Source organism: Ctenocephalides felis, unplaced genomic scaffold (genome assembly GCF_003426905.1).
Source record: "Ctenocephalides felis isolate EL2017-DRISC unplaced genomic scaffold, ASM342690v1 CF-g0.4_SCAFFOLD_01886, whole genome shotgun sequence".
Classification (NCBI taxonomy): Eukaryota; Metazoa; Arthropoda; class Insecta; order Siphonaptera; family Pulicidae; genus Ctenocephalides; species Ctenocephalides felis.
Window position 1 is genome coordinate 119,381,482 of NW_020538040.1, and position 20,974 is coordinate 119,402,455.

Here is a 20,974-nt window from a genome sequence, read left to right on the forward strand (position 1 = left end):
TCTTCAAAAATATACATTTTAACAAAAATAATGAAATGAACAAAATTATATAAGTGTTAACAATATTAAGCTAGATATGAAAATGGGTTTTTATAGTGCTCAAAATAAGCTTTAAAATGAGTACTTCTGCGTGTAAAATGAGTGAGCTATCATGCAAATAAAAGACGCATACAATGTTTTTTTACCTAAATCAAATAGTTCATGAGTGCCATTTCCACCAGATAATAATTTTTTGTGTGATAAATTTGGAAAATCAATGTTTTAGTCGTGAATAAACAAAAAATCATTCATTTGTACATCCACATCTACAGGTATGACTAAAAATATTGGACAACCTTTGGTATTAAATTAAATTAAATAAAATTGAAAGTTAAGTTTTTTTTGAAAATGATGTAAAAATTCGAAATTTTTTTCGAAAAAAGTAGTTTGACCTGTTTCGATGCAAGATTCTATGTTAGGCTTATTTGCTAATGTCCCCTAAAAGTTTACTTGATGTAGTCTGAGGTACCCGTAAGTTACTGATTTCAAAAGGACGCAAGATGTTTTTAACCTGTTTCGATGCCAGATTCTAGGTTAGGCTTTCTCGCTAATATCCCCCAAAAGTTTACTTGATGTAGTCTGAGGTACCCGTAAGTTACTGATTTCAAAAAGCCGCAAAATGTTTTTAACCTGTTTCAATGCAAGATTCTAGGTTAGGCTTACTCTCTAAGGTCCCCTAAAGGTCTACTTGATGTGGTCTGAGGTACCCGGTAGTTACTGATTTCAAAATGCCGGAAAATGTTTTTAACCTGTTTCGATGCAAGATTCTAGCTTAGGCTTACTCGCTAATGTCCCCTAAAAGTTTACTTGATGTAGTTTGAAATTATATATAAATACTGAATATTTTGTTAAAAAAGAAATAAATATACTGAATATTTTATTATAAAAGAATCAAAATATTTATAGGTTGGAAGTTACTAATTATTTAGAGTATATTACAAAAATTAAATAAAAATAGCAACTTGCACGTATTTTGCACATTGACAACTTGCACGTATTCTGCAAATTGACAACTTGCACGCATTCTGCAAATTGACAACTTGCACGTATTTTACACATTGACAACTTGCACGCATTTTGCATTATAGATAACTTATACGTACTTTGCTTATTAACAACTTGTACGCATTTCATTCAATTGGTAACTTGTACGCATTTCCAAGAAATTTAGCAAAGAACATTCTCCCTATTTAGAATTTAATGAATTATATCATATATTTATAATAAAAAATATGAAAAGTTTCTCTTAAAAACATATATTTTGTAAACTTACAAAATATTTATAATTATTTTCTTAGCATTATGGTTATTAAAAGAAATAATGAATATTTCTATATTGGAATTTGTCGATAAGGTTTGATTTACGTGCTGACTTACGCACGCTGTACAAAATAGCTGTCAAGCTTTCGACTGTCAAGCCTACTGATTGTGGCATGCTGCAATGCGACGGCTTGAGGCTTATGCTCTAATAGCGTGGGGTGACGTCAAGCCAACATGACGAATCCTCAAGCCAAGGGCTGAGTCTCAACGGATCGCAGCGTGGTAACTGCTCTGCCGAGTACAACACCCCGCCAGGTACCTAAGTCGTTTACAAACGATTCCGAGTCTCTACATCGAACTAGTGACCCATGATCGACCGCTATAGGCAAGACAGATATAACGGACGGATATCGCCCCTGTCCAGCGCCTCATTCGGCTAAAAGTGGCTCGTGCGATGAACGGCGTGTGCCGATTACCTAATAAATCACATTGTATTGAGCCTTTCGACTCACGAGACTCTTAGAGATATCGTTGCTTATTTTGTCTAGAAAGGATACGGCCTTAGAGGCGTTCAGGCATAATCCCACGGATGGTAGCTTCGCACCACCGGCCGCTCGACCGAGTGCGTGAACCAAATGTCCGAACCTGCGGTTCCTCTCGTACTGAGCAGGATTACTATCGCAACGACGATTCATCAGTAGGGTAAAACTAACCTGTCTCACAACGGTCTAGACCCAGCTGACGTTCCCTATTTGTGGGTGAACAATCCAACGCTCGGCAAATTCTGCTTCGCAATGATAGGAAGAGCCGACATCGAAAGATCAAAAAGCAACGTCGCTATAAACGCTTGGCTGCCACAAGCCAGTTATCCCTGTGGTAACTTTTCTGACACCTCTTGCTGAAAACTCTTCAAGCCAAAAGGATCGATAGGCCATGCTTTCGCAGTCCCTGTGCACACTGAACAACGGGATCGAGCCAGCATTTGCCCTTTTGCTCTTTGCCCGATCCTTCAAATCGGATCACGCTAGAGTATTGTTGACGATCGGCGCAATGCCTCACACTTCTCTTATGCGCTTGGCTCTAGAAAACCGTGACAGTCGGAACGCAAGTTTTCGATGCACGCTTTCCGCCCAATCGAGTAAGTAAAGAAACGATGAAAGTAGTGGTATTTCACCGACGATATTACTATCTCACACTTATGCTACATCTTTCATGTCTCCTTACAATGCCAGACTAGAGACAAGCTCAACAGGGTCTTCTTTCCCTGCTAATTTTTCCAAGCCCGTTTTCTTGGCAGTGGTTTTGCTAGAAAGTAGATAGGGACATTCATTCATTCATTATTTATTATTATTCCATAAAGCTCGAGCTTTTACTCATTGCTATGTAGCGTCTACTTAATATTTGTTTATTTCTCAAATTTAAATATTATATTTGTGGGTATTGTGCAGGACCTTTGGCCGTCAGTAGGCTGGCGTTTCCATCCCTAACCACGTGGAGGCGGTCCTGCCTTTCTAGCTTTAGTCTGGATTATAGGTTTTAGCTTTGGTTTTGCACTGCATTTCTGGTTTTAATGGCTCGTGCTGCAAAAGCAACAAGCCCCAGGTAATTGGCTTTGGTTTCCAGGTACACATCAAGGTTTGTGTTCCCTGCTATTTCGAAGAGGCTTTGCCTTCTTAATTCATCATATCTGTCGCACATGACCAGCATGTGTGCGCTTGTCTCGCTTTCTCCACAGAAGAGACATTTGTCGTCTTCTGTGGCGCCCCTTGTGTAAAGTGTGTGCCTAAACGGACTGTATCCGGTCAGAATATACACGCACACTCTACTAGGTTTAAACCACTTGTTTCTTGTAGCGTATGTTATATCGCCAATGAAACCGTAGGTTATCCTACCCGTACATGCCAATTCCCATATTTTCTGCCATTCCAGCTTTATTGCTTCATCTATCATTTTAACCTCTAGATTGCGGATTTCCCTGCTTGGGTTTGCTATTGGATTGTAATTATAATTGTTCCAACTAATTTTCTCATTTCTTTTTACAAAGTTTATGATGCCTTGTTGTGTAATCTCTAAGTCTAGTGGCATTTTGCCACTAATTGTTTTTAATGCATTTGTTGCGGTGGTACGGCACGCTTTGGTGAGAGTCAATAGAATTATTCTTTGCGCGGCGTTCAAGTTTCTAAGGTTGTGCGTGTGGGACGACTTGTCGAACCATGCAGCAGCGCTGTATGTTGCTATAGGTATTATCACTGCTTTGTACAAAGTGGCAAGGGTGCCTCTTTTAAGGCCCCATTTCTCCTTTGCAACCCTCCTGATTTTCAGGATGAAGCTGACTAGCTTCTCCCTTAGAAACTTAGTGTGCGCTACAAAGTTTATCCTGTTATCTATAGTAATTCCCAAGTATCGCACATGTTTTGCATATTTCAGTTTATTGTTGTCAACTTTAATAATCGGTTGTCTGCCTTCATTAAATTTGCCCTTTAGTAGATAGGGACAGTGGGAATCTCGTTAATCCATTCATGCGCGTCACTAGTTAGATGACGAGGCATTTGGTTAATTTTTTTTTTTTTGGCTAGGAGGGGAATGCAGTTTACGCACACCGGTCGCCATGTTGACCAGGTAGTGTGGGACTCGGCCCGAAAGCAATACCCACTAAACTTAACTCCTAGTTTTGTGCCTGGAGGATGGTGGCGCAGGCAGCACGCATTGATATATTTGGTCATTCAATTCCCTGTCTTTTCTTTTCAACTATCGTTGTTCTTGACCATTTTGCGAACCCGTTCAGTCCTCCGATGATAACTCTGGTTGAGACAATTTTGAGCTCGTCCTTCCCAAGTATTTTATTTGATGTTAGGAACTCTGCCGATTTTTCATACCAAACACCCCTGATGTTGAGGGTTATCGTGTTGAAGTTTACCTCAGTTGCATTATACCTTGTCCTTATCATGTCTACCAGCGGCTTGTAATAATCTATCTTTCTCTTATGTGAAGCTGCCAAGTCAGCAGAGCTTCCGACTATTTGGGTGTCTAATACTATGACCTTTCCGTCATGTGCCGCTATTAGGTCAGGCTTCCTAGTTCCTTCGGTTGTTTTGAAGGATAGCTCAAAATCTACTTTTGCGTGAGACTTCTCTAGTGCCCTCTTAACATAGTTGGTTACTGCATTGTGGCGTTCAATGCGTTAACGGTGGCTTCTGTGACAAGTTTGGAGTACATGATCCAGTATCTCCAAGGCATTACAACCTGCCCTGCAGTATCTGTCCTCCATTTTTCCTCTCGTTGTACGTGATCTTGTGGGCATCGCGTTTATTCTGAATTTTACACAGTTTACGAAGTCTCTGCCAGTGAGAAGTTTGTTGCCCTCTGTAATCCATCGATGTTAGGATGGTGTTTTGGCTGAGTGTTTAAGTGGGTTTCCGTCCACTGACTTATGAAGTGTGCGGGCCCATTTCTCATCCAACTATTTTTGAGAGCCTATGACGGTGTTGTTGTAATGTAGCATTTTCTCACATTTTGCGATCTCGAGCTTGTGGAAGCTTGAGTCGGTAGAGTTCAAGTTCTGGATTCTATTCTTACGTCTAAGGGGTACGAGCCATCTAAGGGATGGAATTGATAAACCGCTCTCTTTACAGTGGGCATAAAAGTACGCTAATGTTACATCATTGGGTAGTCTTAGCCATGATCTTATGGCTTTTCTTATCAATCCGTCCAGCGTTTTGAGGTACCCGATTTTTGCATGACTCAATACTAGTTGGTGGAGTATTCTGGGTATGCCTACTGTTCGTAATGCAAAAAGTCTTTGTTGAGGTTTTAACGGTGCCTTAGTTAATTTATCAATGATTGTTAGTAATTTTAATCTCATATTCCCTAGGGGTGCACCTTCGGGATTGAACTGGACACCGAGGTAGCTCCAGCTGTCCACTCTTGTGAGTGCGGGTAGTGTTTGACCGTTGCAGCTAAAGGTAGTTGTTTTATCTATAATCGACTTTTTGACGTGCGTTCTTGACCGTGACTGTAAATGATTTGTTATTATTTATAATCAAGCCACAGTTAGACATGTATTGACCGGCATGATCTAATAGCTTTTACAAACCTCCGACCGACGATGCTACCAAAACTAGGTCGTCGGCAAAGGCAAAAATATTGTAGAAGCATCCGTCAACAGTGACCCCGATCTCTGGTGGGGTTCTTTCAATTATCCTGTTCATGATCATGTTAAAGAGGACCGGAAACAGAGGATCTCCCTGCTTGACACCGCACCTCGGACTAATGGAATCCGAGGTGAAGCGGCCAAACCGGAGTCTGGTCCAACCCATTCTATATAGATCACTAACATAGTTGAAAAATGATTGTGGCAAATTATAATATTTTAGTGTATCGGTCAGAGCTCTAGGGGAGATCGAATCAAATGTCTTTGCAACGTCTATAGAAGCTAAATAGAGTGGTTTATTATTTTGCCTGTGGTACCTTAGCAACTGGTCAAGCGCAAAGATGTTATATGCGCACCCGTCAACAGCTTGGAAAACTTTCTGTCTCTCATCGATCTTTACTCCTCTTGATAGGATAAACATTTACTAGGGTTTTTAGCCCAATACTTTTGGGTGTTCTTGTATGCTATCTTACGCAACTGTCTTTTACTTATTATTGGTGCATTACCTCTTTTGTTGGATTGAGGCTTTACTTTCCTTTTAATTGGAAGGGTGGCTTTCAGATATTCAGTCACATTCCTTTCTATTTCTTCCGGTGACATTTCAACCGCTCTGTAACAAATGCTCACTAGAAGAGAGCTATTAAATTTGTCTGCATCCTGTCCTGCAGCGGCCTTCAATGCATTAGCTAGCTCATGTTTAGAGGTATCATTAGTGGTTGGAGGGCATGCATTGTTGGTATTTTGGTCCACAGGCATAGCGAGAAACTCTGCGACCTGGCCTTTATATTTGGCGGATCGCCTTTGGCCTTTGATAGCTTCCAGCGTCCGCCCTGGTGTTACTGCGAGGAGAGCCTTATTTATTTGACCCACATCTTGCCTTATTAAGAGAGCCTCCTCTTTGGCCATCATTTTCTGCTCCTCCTCCGTCCACCTTGCTTTCTTTGGTACTATTTTGGCGAGTTCTTCATCATACGATTCTTTGTGTGTTTTCTGTTCATGAACTCCCCGACCTACTACAGTTGCAAAATATTTGTTACATGTAGGAAATCGACATTTATGACCTTCTATATTTATCGGTGGGGGTAAACCAATGGGTTCACCCAAATTTAATTATAAATTTTCAATATTGTTCCGAGGCTTATTGTTTGAAGTTGCACCGATAGAGTTACAGGCGAAAGGGTTGGCAGCCCCTAAGCCGAAATTTCACAGAGGTGGCTCCTGGTTTCCCCTCAAAGGAGTACTCACGATGAGACCCACGAGGAGGAAGGCCACTTGTTAGCCGTGGTCCCGAAGAACCACAACCACTCCTACCAATTAAGAGAGTCATAGTTACTCCCGCCGTTTGCTTGAATTTCTTCACGTTGACATTCAGAGCACTGGACAGAAATCACATTGCGTCAACACCCGCTAGGGCCATCGCAATGCTTTGTTTTAATTAGACAGTCGGATTCCCCTAGTCCGTGCCAGTTCTGAGCTGACCGTTGAATGGCGGTCAAAGAGTACGACTGACCGACCGAAGCCGGCACAGAAACCTCGCAGCAAGAATGATCCGCGGGGGCCTAGGCAGGGGACCGAGCTCGGATCTAAGTCACAAGGACAATTTCTCCTCGCCCAGGCCCGGCACATCGGTCTACGCCCGCTTTCCAAACAAGCCCGGCACGCCCCAATCCTCAGAGTCAATCCTTATCCCGAAGTTACGGATCCAATTTGCCGACTTCCCTTACCTACATTTATCTATCGACTAGAGGCTCTTTACCTTGGAGACCTGCTGCGGATATGCGTACGAACCGGCGCGACACCTACCGTGGCCCTCTCCTGGATTTTCAAGGTCCGAAGGGAAGATACGGACACCGCCGCAACAGCGGCGCTCTTCGCGTTCCAAACCCTATCTCCTTTCTAGAGGATTCCAGGGAACTCGAACGCTCATACAGAAAAGAAAACTCTCCCCGTATTTCCCGACGGCGTCTCCAGGTCATTTTGGGTTACCCCGACAAACTCTCTTGCGAGGGCCCGACTTGCAAACGGTTCCGCTGCCGGGTTCCGGAACAGGAACCGGATTCCCTTTCGCCCGATGGGTGTGAAATTTTATTTAAAATAAAATACACCAACATCAACATAAGATTTCTCCTGGGGCTTAGGATCGACTGACTCGTGTGCAACGGCTGTTCTCACGAAACCCTTCTCCACGTCAGTCCTCCAGGGCCTCGCTGGAGTATTTGCTACTACCACCAAGATCTGCACCGATGGCGGCTCCAGGCAGGCTTACGCCCAAACCCTTCTGCACACACCACCGCGACCCTCCTACTCATCAGGGCGTCAAAACACACTATTATGAACGTTTCTCATGCCCAGGCGGCTGAGTATAGGCACGACGCTTCAGCGCCATTCATTTTCAGGGCTAGTTGCTTCGGCAGATGAGTTGTTACACACTCCTTAGCGGATTCCAACTTCCATGGCCACCGTCCTGCTGTCTTAAGCAACCAACGCCTTTTATGGTATCCCATTAGCGTCGTTTAGGCGCCTTAACTCGATGTTTGGTTCATCCCACGTTTGGTTCTGCTTACCAAAAGTGGCCCACTAGGGACTCTGATCCAAATCTCTGGCTTCATTATTCAAGCAAGCCAGAGATCTCACCCATTTAAAGTTTGAGAATAGGTTGAGGTCGTTTTGGCCCCAAGGCCTCTAATCATCCACTTTACCGGATGAGACTCGCTCATCGAATGCCAGCTATCCTGAGGGAAACTTTGGAGGGAACCAGATACTAGATGATTCGATTAGTCTTTTGCCCCTATACCCAGTGCCGACAATCGATTTGCACGTCAGAATCGCTACGGTCCTCCATCAGGGTTTCCCCTGACTTTGATCTGACCGGGCATCTCTGAGTGCGTCTCTTCTCGCAATGAGAGTGAGACGCCTCGGGATTGCAAGCACGCATCCGTAGATGCGGTCCGTCATCCCCTAGTTTACTTAAGCAAACCTTTACGTTCATTGCGCCTTTAGGTTTTGTATTTCCCAATGACTCGCGCACATGGTAGACTCCTTGGTCCGTATTTCAAGACGGGTCCTGAAAGTACCCAAAGCAATAGCATCGCTGACCGGTAATAAATTCCGTCCGAGTACACGATAGCTAACAGGTCGAGGCGGCATCGATGCCGGACTAGGTCCGACGGCCGATAACCGTCAGTGCTTGCAACCGGCGGAACGCTTAAAAGCGACCCTATACCATATTGTTTATACCGTCTGGCAGTCGACCGGAGCTCGCGGGGTCTGACGCGAATAAATTCGTGGCAGGCTACCGCCGCAGTCGTAGATCGACACCAAACGGGTCGCGACGTCCTACTGAGGGAGAAGTGCATGCCATCGCCTCCTAACGCATAAACCGACGACGTATCGCAGGACGAATCCCGGTCAATCGCACGCCAATAAATGGAAGACAACGATAACATTGAATCTCTCCTTTCGATCTTTCGGGTTTCTCAGATTTACCCCTGAACGGTTTCACGTACTCTTGAACTCTCTCTTCAAAGTTCTTTTCAACTTTCCCTCACGGTACTTGTTCGCTATCGGTCTCGTGGTCATATTTAGCCTTAGATGGAGTTTACCACCCACTTAGAGCTGCACTCTCAAGCAACTCGACTCTGAGGAGAGATCCTCTCGATACGCGCAACGGTCGCTACGGGCCTGGCACCCTCTATGGGTAAATGGTCCCATTCAAGATGGACTTGAACTCGCCGCAACGCACCGAGATTATCGGATCCTCCCTAACACTACATTTCCCAGCGTCCGTCTCCGGCCGCGGGATTTAGTGCTGGGCTCTTCCCTGTTCGCTCGCCGCTACTAAGGGAATCCCAGTTAGTTTCTTTTCCACCGCTTAGTAATATGCTTAAATTCAGCGGGTAATTGCATCTGCTCTGAGGTCGTATTATGATTATGATGTGCTCGAAAACGTTAGTAAGCAAGCGCACAAAAAAAAGACGAGAAACCTTTGAGTCGTCCAAATTTGCCGAACGAAACCGCATTACGAAGAGTTCGGGTTTCCGGTTATTGGGAGGGTCGCAAGAATATAAAATCTCTAGGACACATAACCCGCCGTAATCCCACAGAACGTCAACGGACGGTAATGTCCGATGTTGCAAAGTGGACTGGCTCACACGTTGAGTGAATTATTTAAGAGCACGTATTTACGCAAAACTCCATCATTCGCCGTCAAGCCGTTTAAGGCAAGCGGCAGTCTGGTAATGTTATACGACCTTCAGCCAGAGGTGGTCCGGGAACAGTATCCGAGGACCGCAATGTGCGTTCGAAATGTCAATGTTAATGTATCCTGCAGTTCACATGTCGACGCGCAATTAGCTGCGTTTTTCATCGACCCACGAGCCAAGTGATCCACCGTTCAGGGTGATTTTATATATATTTATACATATTTCAATAGTGATTCCCTCGAAATCGTTTAAGATAACTCGAGCGATTCTGAAACTAGTATGTTTATTATGGTTACAATTAGTACACCGTAAAGCTTTCGCTTTTCGGTCTGAGATACGAGATCTTGTTTCAAAATTGAAATATGAATATTTCATTGTGTGTGAGATTGAAAAATCTGCTTTCGCTGATCTTTCATTTTTTTAAAACAACGCAATGAAGCGAATGTTCAAATTAGCACAATTTGAATAAAATGTGCAGAGTATATAGAATACTAACGCAAGCGTTTACTACAATCGACTTTGAAACACTAGACGTTCGTCTAGCGCCCAAAGAATTGATTGAGCTATGCGTTTAAAGTATAATATTCAAAAAGAACGCCGTTTTCACAACGAACTTCGTCATTCGCTCAGGCATCTGACGATACCGAGCAGATATACATGGCAGTGCTCTCACACAATGCATAAGAGCGCTAAGCGGTTGTAAACCGCGTCACGCTGCTTTTGCACACTGCGCAATATTTTGCGACTAGCTCCGGTCAAACGTTAATAAAACGAATGATCATTGCCAGAGGCTTTTGCCCACAGTATATTATACTATGGGAGCGCACAACATTTAGTCTGCAACAGTATATTGCGACATATAGCATACGTTTCATTCACTTAATAGTAAATGTACGTTAATGATCCTTCCGCAGGTTCACCTACGAAAACCTTGTTATGACTTTTACTTCCTCTAAATAATCAAGTTTGGCTATCTTCCCAGCACCATCGGCAATGTCGAAACGCTGCCGCGCACCGGTCCGAAGACCTCACTAAATAATTCAATCGGTAGTAGCGACGGGCGGTGTGTACAAAGGGCAGGGACGTAATCAACGCAAGCTTATGACTCGCGCTTACTAGGAATTCCTCGTTCATGGGGAAGAATTGCAAGCCCCAATCCCTAGCACAAAGAGGCTTCAACGGATTACCCGGACCTTTTGGCCAAGAAAAACCTGCTGATCTTTTCAGTGTAGCGCGCGTGCGGTGCGATGCCCAGAACATCTAAGTGCATCACAGACCTGTTATTGCTCAATTTCGTGCGACTAAATGCTGCCTGTCTCTCTATGAAGATATATTTGTACGCCAGTAGTGACAACCACAACCAACAACGACCGAAGCCGAAGCGGAGGGTCTTTGCGATACAAGAAAGTACGTCTATTTAGCAGGCTAGAGTCTCGTTCGTTATCAGAATTAACCACACAAATCACTCCACCAACTAAGAACGGCCATGCACCACCACCCACCGAATCAAGAAAGAACTCTCAATCTGTCAATCCTTCCGGCGTCTGGACCTTGTGAGGTTTCCCGTGTTGAGTCAAATTAAGCCGCAGGCTCCACTCCTTGTAGTGCCCTTCCGTCAATTTCTTTAAGTTTCAGCTTTGCATCCATACTTCCCCCGGAACCCAAAAGCTTTCGTTTCCCGGAAGCTGCCCGCCGAGTCATCGGAGGAACTTCGGCGGATCGCTAGCTAGCATCGTTTATGGTTAGAACTAGGGCGGTATCAGATCGCCTTCGAACCTCTAACTTACGTTCTTGATTGATAAAAACACATTTGGCAAATGCTTTCGCTTCTGTCCGTCTTGCGACGGTCCAAAAATTTCACCTCTAACGTCGCAATACGAATGCCCCCAGTTGTCCCTATTAATCATTACCTCGGAATTCCAAAAACCAACAAAATAGAACCGAGGTCCTATTCCATTATTCCATGCACACAATATTCAGGCGAATGAGCCTGCATTAAGCACTCTAATTTGTTCAAAGTAAACGTACCGGCCCACCTCGACAGTCGGTGAAGAGCACCTTGGTAGGATTTTGAGTTGTGCCGCTTTTATGCGGGCTAAGCTCACCGGTAGGACATCCCACAGACATGCCTGTTGAACACCGCGAGCGGTGAACCGACAGTGTGGGACACAGATTCAACTACGAGCTTTTTAACCGCAACAACTTTAATGTACGCTATTTGAGCTGGAATTACCGCGGCTGCTGGTACTAGACTGGCCCTCTAATAGATCTTCGTTAAAGGATTTAAAGTGTACTCATTCCGATTACGGGGCCTCGGATGAGTCCCGTATCGTTATTTTTCGTCACTACCTCCCCGTGCCGGGAGTTGGTAATTTGCGCGCCTGCTGCCTTCCTTGGATGTGGTAGCCGTTTCTCAGGCTCCTTCTCCGGAATCGAACCCTGATTCCCCGTTACCCGTAACAACCATGGTAGTCGCAGAAACTACCATCGACAGTTGATAAGGCAGACATTTGAAAGATGCGTCGCCGGAACTAGACCGTGCGATCAGCACGAAGTTATTCAGAGTCACCAAGTCAAACGGTGAGCAAGGCAAGCCCACCACCGATTGGTTTTGATCTAATAAAAGCATTCCTTCCATCTCTGGTCGGAACTCTATTTGCATGTATTAGCTCTAGAATTACCACAGTTATCCAAGTAATGTGGGTACGATCTAAGGGACCATAACTGATGTAATGAGCCATTCGCGGTTTCACCTTAATGTGGCTTGCACTGAGACATGCATGGCTTAATCTTTGAGACAAGCATATACTACTGGCAGGATCAACCAGGGTGCTATATATATAATAGCATAGTGCGTAAATGTCCCTTGGCGTCACCCGAGAGACCACACTTCGTAAAGAAAAGTTTGATGAATATTTCTAAACAACGAATTTTCTTACATATATATATCTGATTCGTACGATATTCCCTGAACATAATGAACAGTTTACATCGCGACTAGATATTTTATATATTCTGCGCTTACACAGAGGCTAGACCTTTAACAACCCTCAAAACGGCGGTCTGTACATGAAATTTGCGGTTTGCAGACCCAGTTAATTTCAAACAGTCTCTTTACCCTTCGTTAGATTGAAAACGTCGGGGCGAATTCATCATAAGAATTCAACGTTATAATTAACTTTTATTCTCGCTCGGAGAGTATTAGTTGATTGCATTTGTATATTTTATTTTCCCCATAAGAGTCTTTGCGTCAACGACACATGCCCGCGAATATGCTGTACAGTATGGTTGAAAACTTATAAATAAGGTCCAGAACCCGGCCGTAAACCGACAACCGAACATATACGGCGTATATTATTCTAGACACGGTCTACGACAGTTAGACCTGCAGCGACGGGTCGCCTCGGGTTACCGTGCGATCCATCACCGCGATGGTCTGGACAGGCTATATGGCGGGTCGCAAGAAAATAAATTCTCTAGTACGCGCAACCACTTTAGCAATTTTAGAGCACGTTGTGGTCCAAAAACAAACGTCCTCGCTTCAAAATTGAAATATATATATTTCACTGTGTGTGAGATTGAAAAATCTGCTTTCGCTGATCTTTCATTTTCTTGAAACAACGCAATGAAGCAAATGTTCAAATTCGCATAACTTGAGTAAAATGTGCAGACTATATAGAATACTAACGCAAGCGTTTACTACAATCGATTTTGAAACACTAGACGTTCGTCTAGCGCCCAAAGAATTGATTGAGCTATGCGTTTAAAGTATAATATTCAAAAAGAACGCCGTTTTCACAACGAACTTCGTCATTCGCTCAGGCATCTGACGATACCGAGCAGATATACATGGCAGTGCTCTCACACAATGCATAAGAGCGCTAAGCGGTTGTAAACCGCGTCACGCTGCTTTTGCACACTGCGCAATATTTTTCGACTAGCTCCGGTCAAACGTTAATGAAACGAATGATCATTGCCAGAGGCTTTTGCCCACAGTATATTATACTATAGGAGCACACTTGATTACAGCGATAATTTGTCGAGTAATCACAACATTCAGTTTGCAACTCGCTCCGATCGAACGTTCATAAAACGAATAATCCTCGCTGCAAGAAGCTTTTGATTCATCAGTTCTGCTGCACCACCCACCTTGACTTTAGTCCATTTGTAAAATCCTATATTATCAAAATATATAGATTTCATATTTGCGGTCCACAGACCCAAATAATTTCAACTCGCACCAATCATAAAACGAATGATCCTGCGAGAAGCTTTGCTAGTTCTGCTGCACTTCACATATATTTGAGCGTAGTCAATTTGTAAAATCCTATATTATTAAAATATATAGATTTCATATTTACGGTCGGCAGACCCAAATAATTTCAACTATCTCTGATCGAACGTTTAAAAACGGATGATCCTTCCACTACTTATCTATAGCCGCAAACCAGCATCCGAATATATACGGGGTATATAATTCTAGATATGGCTCACAACATTATTAAAAGTTACGCTAATATATCATTGACAGACTAAAAGTATCGAATATGATATAAAAACTACACCGGGGAATGATATCCGTACCCGCCTGAACAACATAGCGTACTTTAGCCTAAGCTTGCTCGCATCGCACTCGACACGACCTATCCCCCTATATAAGGCGCGCGGCCACAGCGTAAGTATTAGACTGAGTCCCAAGCGACGAGATTTTGACCTGCGGCGAGGCGTCGCTCCGGGTTACGGTGTGAATCGTCAAGACAAAAGTTTGGGAAAATTTCGAACTGTGAACCCTTATGATTTTTTTTTTCGAAAATTTTGTTAGATGTTCAAATAGCTTTATATATATATATAGATAATATGAATTATAGTTAATTATTGAGTTATAAAATGGTATATAAATGGTTAAGTGTGTTCATATAATTTTCTCTAGATTTTCCGATTTTCCCGAATTTTCACGACGGCAACTCGCCTGTAGGCCACACCGTTCGGAATTCGAAGTTGCAATATACCGGAAAACCCTAAGAATTTTGAGACCTCTCTAATGATGTATAATACTTTATATGTTTTCTTTAGAGAAATATCGAATCGTGAGGAGTGTTGCTCTAACCTAACCGCACTTTGCATTTTGACAAGTTAACAACTACACAGATTGCTCTATACTATCTAAACCATAAAAGATACGAAAAAATTTGTTTGTACGAAAGATGCAGAATAAAATTACGAATAAAATGGTATATAAATGGTTAAGTGTGTTCATATAATTTTCTCTAGATTTTTCGATTTTCCCGAATTTTCACGACGACAACTCGCCTGTAGGCCACACCGTTCGGAATTCGAAGTTGCTATATATGGGAAAAAAACTAAGAATTTTGAGACCTTTCTAATGATGTATAATACTTTATATGTTTTCTCAGAAAAATATTGAATCGTGAGGAGTGTTGCTCTAACCTAACCGCACTTTTGCATTTTGACAAGTTAACAACTACACAGATTGCTCTATACTATCTAAACCATAAAAGATACGAAAAAACTTTGTTCGTACGAAAGATGCAGAATAAAATTACGAATAAAATGGTATATAATTGGTTAAGTGTGTTCATATAATTTTCTCTGGATTTTCCAATTTTCATAACGGCAACTCGCCTGTAGGCCACACCGTGCAGAATTCGAAGTTGTGATATATGAAAAAAGAACTAAGAATTTTGAGACCTCTCTAATGATGTATAATACTTTATATGTTTTCTTTAGAGAAATATCGAATCGTGAGGAATGTTGCTCTAACCTAACCGCACTTTGCATTTCAATGTAGTGAATCACACAGATTGCTCTATACTATCTAAACCATAAAAGATACAAAAAAACTTTGTTCGTACGAAAGATGCAGAATAAAATTACGAATAAAATGGTATATAAATGGTTAAGTGTGTTCATATAATTTTCTCTAGATTTTCCGATTTTCCCGAATTTTCACGACGGCAACTCGCCTGTAGGCCACACCGTTCGGAATTCGAAGTTGCAATATACCGGAAAACCCTAAGAATTTTGAGACCTCTCTAATGATGTATAATACTTTATATGTTTTCTTTAGAGAAATATCGAATCGTGAGGAGTGTTGCTCTAACCTAACCGCACTTTGCATTTTGACAAGTTAACAACTACACAGATTGCTCTATACTATCTAAACCATAAAAGATACGAAAAAATTTGTTTGTACGAAAGATGCAGAATAAAATTACGAATAAAATGGTATATAAATGGTTAAGTGTGTTCATATAATTTTCTCTAGATTTTCCAATTTTCATACCGGCAACTCGCCTGTTGGCCACACCGTGCAAAATTCGAAGTTGTGATATATGGAAAAAGAACTAAGAATTTTGAGACCTTTCTAATGATGTATAATACTTTATATGTTTTCTTTAGAGAAATATCGAATCGTGAGGAGTGTTGCTCTAACCTAACCGCACTTTGCATTTTGACAAGTTAACAACTACACATATTACTCTATACTATCTTAACCATAAAAGATACGAAAAAACTTTGTTAGTACGAAAGATGCAAAATAAAATTACGAATAAAATGATGTATAACTCGATATATGTCATGATATATTTTTCATGAGATTTTTCAATTTTCTTTTAAATTAAAAAGTGTTTTAAATTTTTCGCTGTCTTTAAATTCATTTGCGGGTTATGCTTTCTTTTACAATATTGTTTCAAATGATGTAAAAAGTTAAATAAGCGAGGTGCCTCAATATGCAAAAAATTGGCCCATTCTAATATATATATATATATATATATATATATATATATAGTTAAAAATGAACACATTACACTCAGTTTTTTGTACTTACTTTATTTCATACATTGCAGACGTTTCGAGATCATGATATGCCTCATTTTCAGTGTAATTTTGAACAGTGAAAAGTATATAACTAATACATTATCAAATTTTTATTATAAATTATATTCAATTTTAAACCGAAACACCAATTTTCTTTTTTAATGATATATTCAATACAATTAGAAATATTTGAAAACTAAATCTTAAGTGTCGAGAGCTGAAGAGACAACGATGGATATTACTCTATTGCAAACAAAAGGAGAGCGCGCATTGCCACTGCAATTTATTAAAGAGATTAGGATAAATGACTCAAAACAATAAACAAAATGTTTATTTATTTATGAGGTTTATATAAAAGTCATAAAATTTTTTTGTATCAGCTCTCAAAATTTCGCTATTGTTAGTCTAAACTGTCAGCATTGATTCTGCCTTGCTCCGTTTAAATTAGTATTTTTCATGGAATAAGATTTGCAGAATATCAAAATCAAGTTATTAATATTAGCATGATCCACAAGCGTACTTTCGAATTTTTTATTGTTTATTTTTTGCATCGTAATTCTTGCTGTCTGAGTCTTTTATCGAAGTTTTGACAAGCCTGGCAAATATAAGAACAATTACAATCCAAACAATAAATTTTGTGCATTACATATTACTTCTATTTCTATAATCTAATTTGTAATCTTTCTACCTATTACAAACTCAAATAATCGGATACTGATTTTGTGTATAAATGTAAATAATATTACTAAGCTTATACAAAATTTTCAAATTTCTGCGAGGAGAGCTAAAAAATAAATTAAATTTATCATCTTTGACCTGTTTTTAAAAAAAATTCAAATAATATTCCACGAATTAAAATAAATTTAATAAAAATTATATATAGGGTAGCACGGGGCACAAAGGTCCAATTTGTCTTTGAGCAAATATAAATTATATTATGCAAACCAAACCAACTATATCACAACAAATAACACATATCAAACGAACAATTATTTGACTCTTTTCAGTAAAACTGCCAACTACTTTATCATTGTAGAATTGCGTTTTTTGCTGTTTCTCAAAAAATTGTTATCTAGTTTTTTTAGCCCACAGGCGGCATTTTGACGGCCAGGTGGCAAACAGGTTCAATGTCTTATTTTAGTTTCAAATATATTTCTCAAAATAATAACTACATTATTCAACTGATGCAAAATGTAAGTCTCATTGGTTTACGTTTATACAGATAACACTAAAAATTACCTTGAATGGTATTTTATCCGAAATATTTATTTGCAGATTTAAAATGACTATTTATATAATTTATCTTTAGTAAATTGCTTTATTCAACTCAATCTACTTTTTATTTGCTTTTTTTTATTTTTGACACTTTTGCCAGGGTTAATGTTCAGTTCTTCCTCTTCACCGCACCCTCGTGTAAGCTTTTGAAGTAGTTATATAAAAAAGTGCGCATAAGATACATACGCGATGGAATTAAAACTTTTTTTATTGGACGCGAGAACAATTAAGTTAAAAATAAATTTATTAGATATGATTAAAATATAGTTTATTGGTAATATGGTAATATTGGTATTAATGTCAACCACTATACCACTATTTTAGAACAATAAATTAATTACTATCATACTTCAAACATGACATGGTTAGTTTAAGATAACTAAAGCTGAGACTATTTCAGTCAGCAAATTGTCTAAATTTACTCGTGAGAAAGCTACATCAATAGTGGTTTTATATCTTGCAGATGATTGAATTGAACAATTATTCTTCGTTAAATTTAGTTTATAATCTAAAAAATCAATTGATGTTAGAGATTCCTCCGAATGAAACTTGAAATTGGAATCTCCAGAAAGAAGTAATAGTATCTCATTGTAAATAGTATTTAAAAGACCTTGATCTTTAATAGAGAAGTTAAGTAGATTATAATGAATAAGTTCTATAATACTTGATTAGTTTTATGAGTAAAGCTCAATTCATTAATTATTTATCTAAATATACAACTTTGTAATACTTTATCTTGAGATCAAGCATGTATGATATTGTATGCTTTGATATTTGAACAACAATAGTCAAATATCATCAAAACTGATTTGCTGTTGAAAGTCTAGCGGGTTAAGAGTCTTGCTGTTAGAAAGTTGTTTGTACCAATATTTCGATTTCATTTTCGGCCTTGATTTTATTTTTACGCAAGTTTGACATAACAGAGTTTTTAATAAATTAATAAAATTACCATAAATTTAGTAATTATTGCTCTAAGTTTAATTTACTGAAAGGTTAAACAAAGTTTATGTACCCCCATGATTGGGGCTTCTTCAGAGCCAGAACAGGAAACACACCATCAAATACATGTGGCCGAACATCCTATGATGAATTAATCCTATGATACTAAAGATACTGGGACTGCACCTATGCCGACTGTCTCATGGCAAGTCGTAAAATCATCAAGTGAAACACCTAAACGTAGGCAAACCTCATTAAACAATTCATTTGACAATTCAACAAAAGTATCAAATAGATTCACATATTAAATTTGACAGCAGAAACATCAAATTGCAATACAGTTAACCAAACTGATAAAAACATCACTATGACTGCCACTAAAATACAAAGACCCCCACCAATATTTGTGTACGGCATTACAGACTGCCCGGATATGAGAAGTGATTTAAATAAAATCATAGAAAAAAATGAATATATATTTAAATCTATGCCAAATGACATTATTAGAATAAACACTAATTTACCAGACCAATACAGGGCAGTAATCAAGTTTTTTTAAATGAAAAAAATGTAGTACATCACACATATCAGATAAGCCAGGAACGGTCTTATTGAGTCGTGATAAAAAATATACACCATACATATGACACCAATGAAATAAAAAATGAATTAGGAAAACTTAATTTTAAACTTTGATTTTTAAGGAGTATAATTAATATGAAACAACACAAAACCAAGTTGCCCTTAAACATGTTTTTATTGATTTAGAACCTGCAGAAAACAATGGCAAAATATATAAACTAAAAAAATTGCTTAATCATATGATTATGGTGGAACAGCCACGTAAAAGCAAAGGTGTTATTCAATGTACAAAATGTCAAATGTATGGACACTATAAAAATTATTGCAACATACATTTTGCTTGCGTTAAATGTGGTGGACCTCATAATACTTCAGCATGTAAGATAGAAACATCTACTACAGCAACATGTATTCTATGTGGTGGTGCTCATCCGGCTAACTACAAAGAAAGTCATTTCTACAATGATTATTATAAACAATATAATTATAACTTTCAAGAAAGAAGACGAACCACGGATAGAATTAAAACATCAAATACAGAAGAAACCAGGCGGCCAATAACTAATTCTTACAGTGACCATAGAAGCTATTCTGAAATATTAAAGTTACAACGAAATAACGAAAACGATCAGTCACAGGTAACCGTTGCTCTTATCACATTTATTAATGATTTTAAAGGCATGTTCAAGGACACAGATTTATAGTGGGTGGTTATTTTATACAGTGAAAATACCTTATCGGGCTCTAGACTTACCACTCCTAAAGGTAAGCAGTTGGCACAAATGCTGTTAAACAAAAATTATTGATTCTTATCGACTGGAATACCAACTTATTGGCTTACGGACAGAAACAAACACACTGATCTTCTAGATTTTTATATAATAAATGGAATTTTTTATTTAAACACAAACATAGAAGATAATTCAGATTAATCATCAGATCATACACCTATTATAGCAACAATTAGCTATATATTATTTAACATATAGCTATAATTAATTAATATGGTCTTTTTAATAGTAAAACAAACTGGAACTCTTTTAGACAAGAAATCGATTCTAAATTAGACCTTAAAGTCAGATTGAAATCTGAAGCAGATATAGAGAATAACTTATATTTTTACATAAATATTCTGAACCAATTCATTTTAACGCCCCAATAAAAATGGAATCACTATCATTGGCCAAAAGTGACAAAGAAATGGCAAATTTGTTTGCAAATTATTTATCGAATGTGTTCACTCCAAATGATGATATTATTGACAACGATATAAGGAATGCTCTAAAATCAATCCATGGCAATTCTATAATTATAAAAAAGGAACACCAAAATAAATAAATGAGTTTATTAAACTTATAAACAATAAGAAGAGTGCAGGGATAGATAACATAAAAAAGGGTCTTGAAAAAATTGTCAAGAAAAACAATTGTTCTGCTGACATATATTCATAATGCCAAAGTGTTTTAAAATTTCAGAGGTTATAATGATTTTAAAACCAGAAAACCAGCTTCAAATTCGTTCGAAGAGTTGTATTGGCTAATTGGCAGGAGTTCAAATATGTGCTATAAAAACAAACTCCTTTCATATAAAACGATATTTATCCCAATCTGGACATACGGAATTTAGCTATGGGCGTGCGCAAGCAATTCAAATATTTAAAAAATACAAATAGCGCAATCGAAAATTT

At 39.3% G+C, this 20,974-nt stretch overlaps 1 non-coding gene and 2 pseudogenes across 1 annotated transcript; all 3 read right to left on the reverse strand.

Annotated features, from left to right (window-relative positions):
* Positions 1 to 1,536: 1,536 nt before the first annotated feature.
* LOC113378975 lies at positions 1,537 to 9,369 on the reverse strand (annotated as a pseudogene).
* A 326-nt stretch (positions 9,370 to 9,695) lies between these two features.
* On the reverse strand, positions 9,696 to 9,850 carry LOC113378884. Its single transcript, XR_003367239.1, has one exon. It is a non-coding gene; the product is annotated as a 5.8S ribosomal RNA (ribosomal RNA).
* Positions 9,851 to 10,548: 698 nt separating this feature from the next.
* Positions 10,549 to 12,482, reverse strand: LOC113378933 (annotated as a pseudogene).
* Between the last annotated feature and the right edge of the window lie 8,492 nt (positions 12,483 to 20,974).